The sequence below is a fragment of the Peromyscus leucopus genome, chromosome 4, assembly GCF_004664715.2.
Source record: "Peromyscus leucopus breed LL Stock chromosome 4, UCI_PerLeu_2.1, whole genome shotgun sequence".
Taxonomy (NCBI): domain Eukaryota; kingdom Metazoa; phylum Chordata; class Mammalia; order Rodentia; family Cricetidae; genus Peromyscus; species Peromyscus leucopus.
In genome coordinates, this window is record NC_051066.1 from 94,268,659 (window position 1) to 94,276,917 (window position 8,259).

Consider the following 8,259-nt stretch of genomic DNA (forward strand, 5'->3'; position numbering starts at 1 on the left):
GGCAGACGTTAATCAATGTGGTAGGACGCAGCTGACTGTGGACAGCCCTGTCCCTTGGTTTGGGGCCCTGGACTGTATAGGCCTAACGAGTTTCGGACTCTGGACTGAATAGGGGTAGAGACGTGTGTGTGTTTCTCCCTGTTCTTGATGTAGCGTGACCAGCCGAGTTCCTGCCTTGATTTCCTTGCTATGACTGACTGGAGCCATTGTGGGCTAAAAAACAAAACCCTTTCTCTCCTAAGATGCTTTAAAAAAAAAAAAAAAGATATCTGTGAGTGTGTGTGTGTGTGTGTGTGTGTGTGTGTGTGTGTGTGTGTGTGCCAACAGAGGCCAGAAAATGGCATCAGATCCCGTGGAGCTGGAGTTAGTTACAAGCTGATGTGGGTGCTGAAAACCAAACTCAGGTCCTCTATGAGAGTAGCAGGCGCTCTTAACCATCGAGACATCTCTCCTGCACCCTCCACTGCCACCACCAAGTTCCTTTTTGCTAAGGTTTGTTTTTTGTTTTTTGTTTTTTTTATCACAGCAGCAAAAATGAAACTAAACATCCTTCCCCGAGGGCCTTTTGGGGGGTCCTGGCATGAGGCTCAGGTTTAAGTAGAAGGCGAGAGTTATTCCTAACACGGTCCGACCCATTATCACTGCCAGCTCCAGTTTCTCCCACCAGGTGGTCAGACAGTTTCCGGAACCACGTGGAGTCTCCTTCTGGAAGAGAAGCTTCCTCACTTCCAGACTTCAGGTTTTTCCTTCTCCAAGCACTCCGTTCCTGGGGGAGGTCCAATTTCTTGAGGTCCTTTGCGTCTCTTGTGAATATCTTCATTCCTGATAGGAGTTAAAACAAGAGCCTAGAAACCCTACGTTGAGATCTCTGCGTCGCCTCTGTCTCTGAGACCCCTCCGGCCTGCGCCAACAGCCACAGCAGTCAGTGCTGGGTAGCAACCGGAAACTGTCCCGGGCACCAGAGCTGAAAGCACATTTTTCTAGGCCTTGTCTGAAGAGAGCAAAATGACCGACTTCAGCCACAGAATAGAGGGGGGAGCAGGGAAACTCTGGGTAGGAGTGCAGTCCACAAGCTGAACCCTTTTTTACATTTACTTTCATTATTTCGAATTATGAATGTGTGTGTCTATGTGCACCTGAGTGCAGTGCTCTAGAATGCTGGAGGGCAGAGGCCTAGGACCCCCTGAAACTGGACTCACGGGCGGTTGTGGGCTGCCATTTGAGTACTAGGAATCGAACTCAGGTCCTCTAGGGAGAGCCGCGAGCCCTCGGAGCCATCCATCTCTCCTGCGGTCTCTCCCACCTCAGGGGCAGAGGTCTTGGCTGTGCCTTCACCCGGTTGTAGTCAGCAGGCTGCAGAGGCCCCCACCGATCAGCCATGATAACCTTTAAGGTGCCAGGGTGACTCGGTTAATTTTACCTGCTAACTAATTAACTTGTTTTATCTCCCCTCGCTACCCTCTGATCTTTGAAATTAAATTTTGAACACCTCAGAATTTTTCTCTCATCAGGGTTGACTCTGTGATCTGTTTTGCATAACATTAGATGCAGTGTTCTAATGCGTGGTTTTCCTAATTTGTGCCTGTCCATGAGAAACACTGGCCTGTATTATCTTTTTCTTGTGAACTTTCTTGTCAGATTTTGGTAACATTGTTATACTGGCTTCATAAAAGAAGTTGCCCCTCCCCTCCTCCTCCTCTCTCCCTCTTCCTCCCCCTTCCTTTCCCATTCCGCCTGAAGCGATTTCACTTTCCTTGTCACTAATCCAGTTGTGGCAATGCCTTAGTTTGAGGAAGGGGTGAGGCAATGTTCCAGATCATCAGAGGTTCGTCCAGGTCGGCCTGAGGGCCTGCAGACAGGGCAGGCCTCACTTGTGGAGCCGAAGGAACACAGACTGCTAGGGGCAGATGGGTGATCTTCCAAAAATGAGAGAGCTGATACACTGTGTCCTCCATAGTTTCCAGCTTGTAGCTAAACAAGCCATGGCCCGGGGTGGTCACTGAGCTGGCAATCAGCTTGGCAGTCTTGGAGTCCTCCTCAGCAGAGATCTCATACAGCCCTGGCTGACTCCAAGCTCACTATGGAGTGATGCTCTTGAACTTCTGGTCCTCCTGCCTTCTGCCTCCCAGCTGCTGGGATTAGAGGCGCCTGCCACCACGTCCGGTTCTGTGGTACCGGGGCTGATACACGGGACTTCATGCATACTAAGCAAGTACTCTACCTGCGGAGCTGTGGCCTCAGCTAACCCATCAGCCTTCAATACCTTCTTGAAATGACCTATTCCCTGCCTCAGCTTCCACAATACAACACAGCTGTAGTTTTCTTCCTAGCCAGTCTGTGGTGTTTCAGGCAGAGGTCTCCCTGTACAGCACAGGCTGGCTTCAAACTTTTGGTCTTCCTGCCTCCAAGTGCTGGGATCGCAGGTGTGCCTCGCCTGTATGGTTGAGCCATTTTTATTTAACCTGGCCACTAAATGCTGTGCTCAGCGATTGACTGGGACTGGGGATGTAAAGGCTCAGTGGAAATACTTGCCTGGCTAGTTCAGAGCTCTAGTCAGGTTCTCAGCAGCACAAGGAGGGAAAGAGAGATCCAAAACAGCTCTTCTTTTCTCATTCTTAAAAATACCTATTTTTATTTTACGTGGGTAGTGTCTTGTTTGAATGTATGTGTACTGTGTTCATGCAGTGCCTGCTGAAGCCAGAAGAGGGCGCTAGATCCCCCTAGCACGGAAGGTTAGCCGGTTTAGCAATCATGTAGATGCTGGGAATTGAACCCAGGTCCTTTGAAAGAGAAGTCAATTGTCTTAACCACTGGGCCATCTCTCTAGCCCCCCACCTCCCAGCTCTTGTTTTTCCTTTTTCTTCTCTCTCTCCCTCTCTCTCTCTCTCTCTCTCTCTCTCTCTCTCTCTCTCTCTCTCTCTCTCTCTCCCCCTTTCTTTCTTTTTTTAAGAGAGGCTTTCTCTGTGTAACCGAGGCTCGTCTTGAACTCACTATGGAACCCTGCTATCCCCAAACTGTTCATTCTCCTACCTTAGCCCCTTGAGTGGTGGGATTATAGGTCTGTGCTACAATGCTAGGCTCTCACTCACACGTGTTAGTAAGGCTTTGGGGAAAGAAGAGTGGCGATGTTTGAGAGAGCACAAAGATGGTACAGTTCTGTACCGGAAATGGAATTCCGTCCTCCGACCGGAACAGCTATCACCATCGCCATTACAGCAGTTGTGACCGTTTGCAAGATTCCCTTGAGAGAGGGGCTGTTGATGTTCCCTCATTTATTATTTATTTATTTGATTTTTTTGAGACAGGGTTTCTCTGTGTAGCTTGTCCTGGAACTCACTCTGTAGACCAGGCTGGCCTCGAACTCACAGATATCCGCCTGCCCCTGCTTCCCGAGTGCTGGGATTAAAGGTGTGCGCCACCACCACCCGGCGCTTTTTTTTTTTTTTTAATTTTATTTATTTATTTATATGTTATACAGTGTTCTGCCTGCACTGCAGGCCAGAAGAGGGCACCAGATCTCATTACAGATGGTTGTGAGCCACCATGTGGTTGCTGGGAATTGAACTCAGGACGTCTGGAAGAGCAGCCAGTGCTCTTAACCTCTGAGCCATCTCTCCAGCCCCCGATGGTCCCTCATTACTAAAGGAGAGGTGAAAAGGGTCAACAGACCCTCAGCTGAGATTTCAGCCCCTCCCGTCTGTGCCTCCCTGGCAAACTATATGTGATTCTTCCCTCTATGCACAGTCTCGTGGTCTAGAAGTTGTTATAATATATAGGGTGTGGAAGGCTCAGGGAGGATCATAGCTATGTGTGGCTATGGGGTCATTTTCATCCATGCTGGAGTGAGACTGAAGTGATGGGCGGCTTTGGGGTCGCCCACACTCTGCCGGCAAGCTTTGTAAACTCACTGGTGGGCTTTTACTTGGTGAGCTGTCTCGCCATCCCACCATCACAATTTAAATTGTAGTTTTATTTTTGTTTTTGAGATAGGTCTCTCTACCCAGTCCTGGCTAGCATGGAACTCACTATGCAGACCAGACTGGCCTCGAATTCAAAGATCTACCGGCCTCTGTCTCCTGAGTGTTGGGATTAAAGGTGTCAGCCATCATGCCTCACACAATTTAAAATTATTTTCTGGTCAGGTGGTGGTGGCCCATGCCTTTAATCCCAGTTCTCGGGAGGCAGAGGCAGGCGGATCTCTGAGTTCAAGGCCAGCCTGGTCTACAGAGCTAGTTCCAGGACAGCCAGGACCACACGAAGAAACCCTTAAATAATATTTTTTTCTGTGTTTACTTTTTTTTAACATTTTATTATTGTATGTGCATGGGGCATGTCTGTGCACCACGTGTGCAATGCCCATGGAGGCCAAGAGAGGGTGTTGGATCCCCTCTGGGGCTAGAGATAGGGACAGTTGTGAGCTGCCATGTGGATGCTGGGACCCAACCTGGGTCCCCTGGAAGAGCAGCCAGGTGCTCTTAAGTGCTGAGCCATCTCTCCAGACTAACTTTTTTTTTTTAAATCAGGGTCTCATGTGGCCCAGCTGGCCTTATATGTGCTACACAGCTGGGGGGGACTTTGAACTCCTGATCTCCGTGCCTTGCCAGTGCTGGGGTTACAGCCATGTCTCATCACTCATTGATAGTAATCTATATGAATAAGCACATGTGCTTACATGAAACGTTAGAGTGATGACAGTGAGCAGATCTAGGCTGCGTGTTCCCAAGTTCTTGGCTTCTTATTCAAGGGATCAAAATAAGGGGGTCACCCAGATCGCAAAGTAGTGAGGAAATGTTATTTAAAGCAAAGCAATACAAAAGAGAAGATATTTAAGGGCCTGTATTATTCTTTGGAGCACCCTTTTATGGGGTTTACAGGGTTCAGTTACTAAGGGACACAATGAGAGTGAGTCTCTGCTTTGATCGACACATTAGGTCATATAATCATTTCCCACTTGTCTAAGTTTGGGTTTTTATTGCTGTGAAGATGGCAATTCTGATAAAGAAAACATTTAGTTGGGGTGGCTCACTTGCAGTTTCAGAGGTTCAGTCCATTATCATCATGATGGGGAGCATGGTGGCATGCAGGCAGAGGTGGGACTAGAGCTGAGAGTGCTACATCTTGCAGGCAACAGGAAGTCATCTGTGACACTCTGGACGGTATCCTGAGCATAAGAAACCTCAAAGCCCACCCCCACAGTGACACACTTCCTCCAACAAGCCCACACTTACTCCAACAAAGCTACACTTCCTAATAGTGCCATTCCCTATGAGATTATGGGAGCCAATTACATTCAAACTACCATACCACTGCACATGTGCCTTCCCATAATGCACCTGATTTTAGTCATATGCACATCAAACGATGCATAGGCATAAGGTAATAAGTAGGGAATTCTCCCTAACACAGTTTTGACTTACTGTGAAAATACCAAAAAACCAGTCTAGTACGGATATGACTTTCCATTCTTTAGTACTAGATTATTGGGGATGTATTTAATAAAATCTGTCTTCAGTTTGATGATTGGCGAGGGAAGGAAAAAACATCCCAATGTAGCCTGATGTGGATTGGGGTCCAAGGCTGCATCTCCAAGGTCCAAGGAGAGATTGTTTGCAATAGTGTGGGGGTGAAGGAGGGGAGTGGCCAAGTGCACCGTTAGAAGAAGGGTGTGTGTATCCAAGCCAAAGTCTGTCCAGTTCCTACCTCCTGTTCTCATCAGGAGAGAATCCACTCCACAATGTTGTCCTCTGACTTCCATGTGCCAGTACCACATGCCACACAGGAGCTGCACTCACACATGCAATGAGGATGATGATGATGATAACTTGAGTGGAAGTGGTTAAACCGGGGGGTGTCTAGAGCCTCACTTGTCACGGGGATTTTCATTGCCCTTTGAGTTTCTGCCCCTATTTCCTACAAAGCAGTGCTTCACAACCTATGTGGAGGTCAGTAGCAAAGACTCAGGGTTTCCTCACTTCTGTAGGACAGGCTGAGGAAAGTACCACTCAGCTATAATAGCCTTTACTATACACTTTCCCTTGAGTCTCTAGAGATGGAGGACAGTCTCAAAATAGCTAAAGAATTAATTTTAACCAGAGTAGGAATAAGAGCAATGTGCTCTGTGTTTTCTTTTTTTTTTTAAAGATTTATTTATTTATTTATTTATTTATTTATTTATTTATTATGTATACAGAAGAGGTGCCAGATCTCATTACAGATGGTTGTGAGCACCATGTGGTTGCTGGAATGAACTCAGGACCTCTGAAGAGCAGTCAGTGCTCTTAACCTCTGAGCAATCTCTCCAGTCCACTCTGTGTTTTCTTTTTGTGTGTGTGTTGACACTGGTCTCGTGTTGGCTCAGGCTGGCCTCCAACTCTCATGCAGCTAAAAATAACTTTGAACTCCTGATCCTCCTGCCTCAGTTTCCCAAGGGTTGAGATTATAGGTCTGTGCTACTGCAGCTGCTAGTAGTGGTATGTAATTGGCTCTTGACTTCTCATCGGGGAGGTCCCAGAAGGCAGGACTCTGGAGTTAGTTAGGATGTGGGGACAGGTGGAGGGGAGTCAGCAGAATACCTGACAGTGAGGACCTGGTGCTGAGGGCTGCACTGTGTGATTAAGTATGATTAAGTGTGATTAAGTATGCAATCGTTTGGATTTTAATTTTGGATGCTGAGTTGAACCAAAGCCTCATGGATGCTTCACATTGTGCTGCACCCTCTCTGCTCTAGTAAGTGTGCCTTGTGATAGCATTGAAGTATGGGGGAATACCGTTTTCATCTTCAGGTAATGAAGAGACAGCAAAAAGCCAAGAAATGTGTTCAGAGTCCCATGTGTGTGCAAAGCCCCTTCCTGGATTTGGGTGTGGCACCCTTGGGATGAGCTGTCCCAAGGGGCGTTATCACAGGAGTGGAAAATCTCATAAAGGGAGTTAAGATAAGAGCCTGACTCCTATCAGTCTGTCTGTCTTCTTCTGGACACAAAAGACAGCTCTCATCCCCAAAGGTACTAAGTTTATTCTAAGCCAATATGAGGGACCCTGTCCTGGGAACCAAAATTCAGATCATCCTTAATGACACCCTTGGCTGTGGGAATAGCTACAGGATACCTGTATAGTCACAACCAAGGAGAGTCATGAATCAGTGCGTTTACCAAAGACGTTGGTGCCAACACTGGGTAGGTGAATTGCTGCAAACCAATTCTAGATGCTATCTGATGACATTACTAGGTTTTTGGTTTGGTTACAAGTTAGTGATCTGCTAAATGAATAAATTCCAGATGCGTGTGGTGGTGCACACTGTTAGTCAAAGCACCTGGGAGGCAGAGGCAAGCAGATCTCTTTGGGTTCAAAGCCAGCAAGTTCTAGAACAGCGAAGACTACATAGAGAGATCCTGTCTCTAATTAATTAATTAATTAATTAAAAAACTAAATTTTCTTACCTGATGGTCCAGAATGTTAGGTCAGATACAGAGGTTGGAGATAAGCTACTAAAGGAACTAAAAATACTCCAAGACCACTTTTTTTTTTTTGATCTGCTACTAATTCTTTATTTAAAAAAGATTCACAACTCAATTACACCAGGTAACAATAGCTCACAGTCGATAATACAAAACACAAACCCAGTAAGCATCTCACCTGACCAGGGGACACGGATTTCGATGAGGAAAAAAAAACAAAGAAATTACAGCATCAACTCGTTCAGAGTACTAGCTTGCAATTTCCAGCAAATTGGAATCACTGCGAGTCATTTTCCCCCACTTGAGTGGCAGGTATATTAATTTCTCGTCGTTTGTCAACCATCAAAAGTAAATTGTTTACCGGGTTTGGGGAGAGCGTGTCAGAGGCTGGGGCTGTGGTGATTATTCTGGCGTGGCTCGGCACGGTGTGATTCACAGAGTCCAGGCCACAGCAGCACCGAGCCAGTGCGTGCTTTATCAGCTCAACACAGAGGAGGGTCCCCGGGGTGAAACTGAACAGGATTGGACCCACGGCCCCCTGCTGTGCCCTGATCTACCTACTTCCCCATTCTCATTTGTTCATCCCTTCTGCCTCCCAGATGCTACCCCCAAGAAAAGCACAGGCTGGCAGGGGCATGCTCTAACAACCTCTACACATGTCCCTCACTGACTGTCCTCTGGCAGTCTGTTAGGTCCCATATAGACATTATCATTTAATTCTCACCGTGGTCTTTTAAGGCCAATAGTAGTATTATCTCCCTTTTATATTACCAAGGAGCCCAGAGAGGGGCCATAATCTACCCAG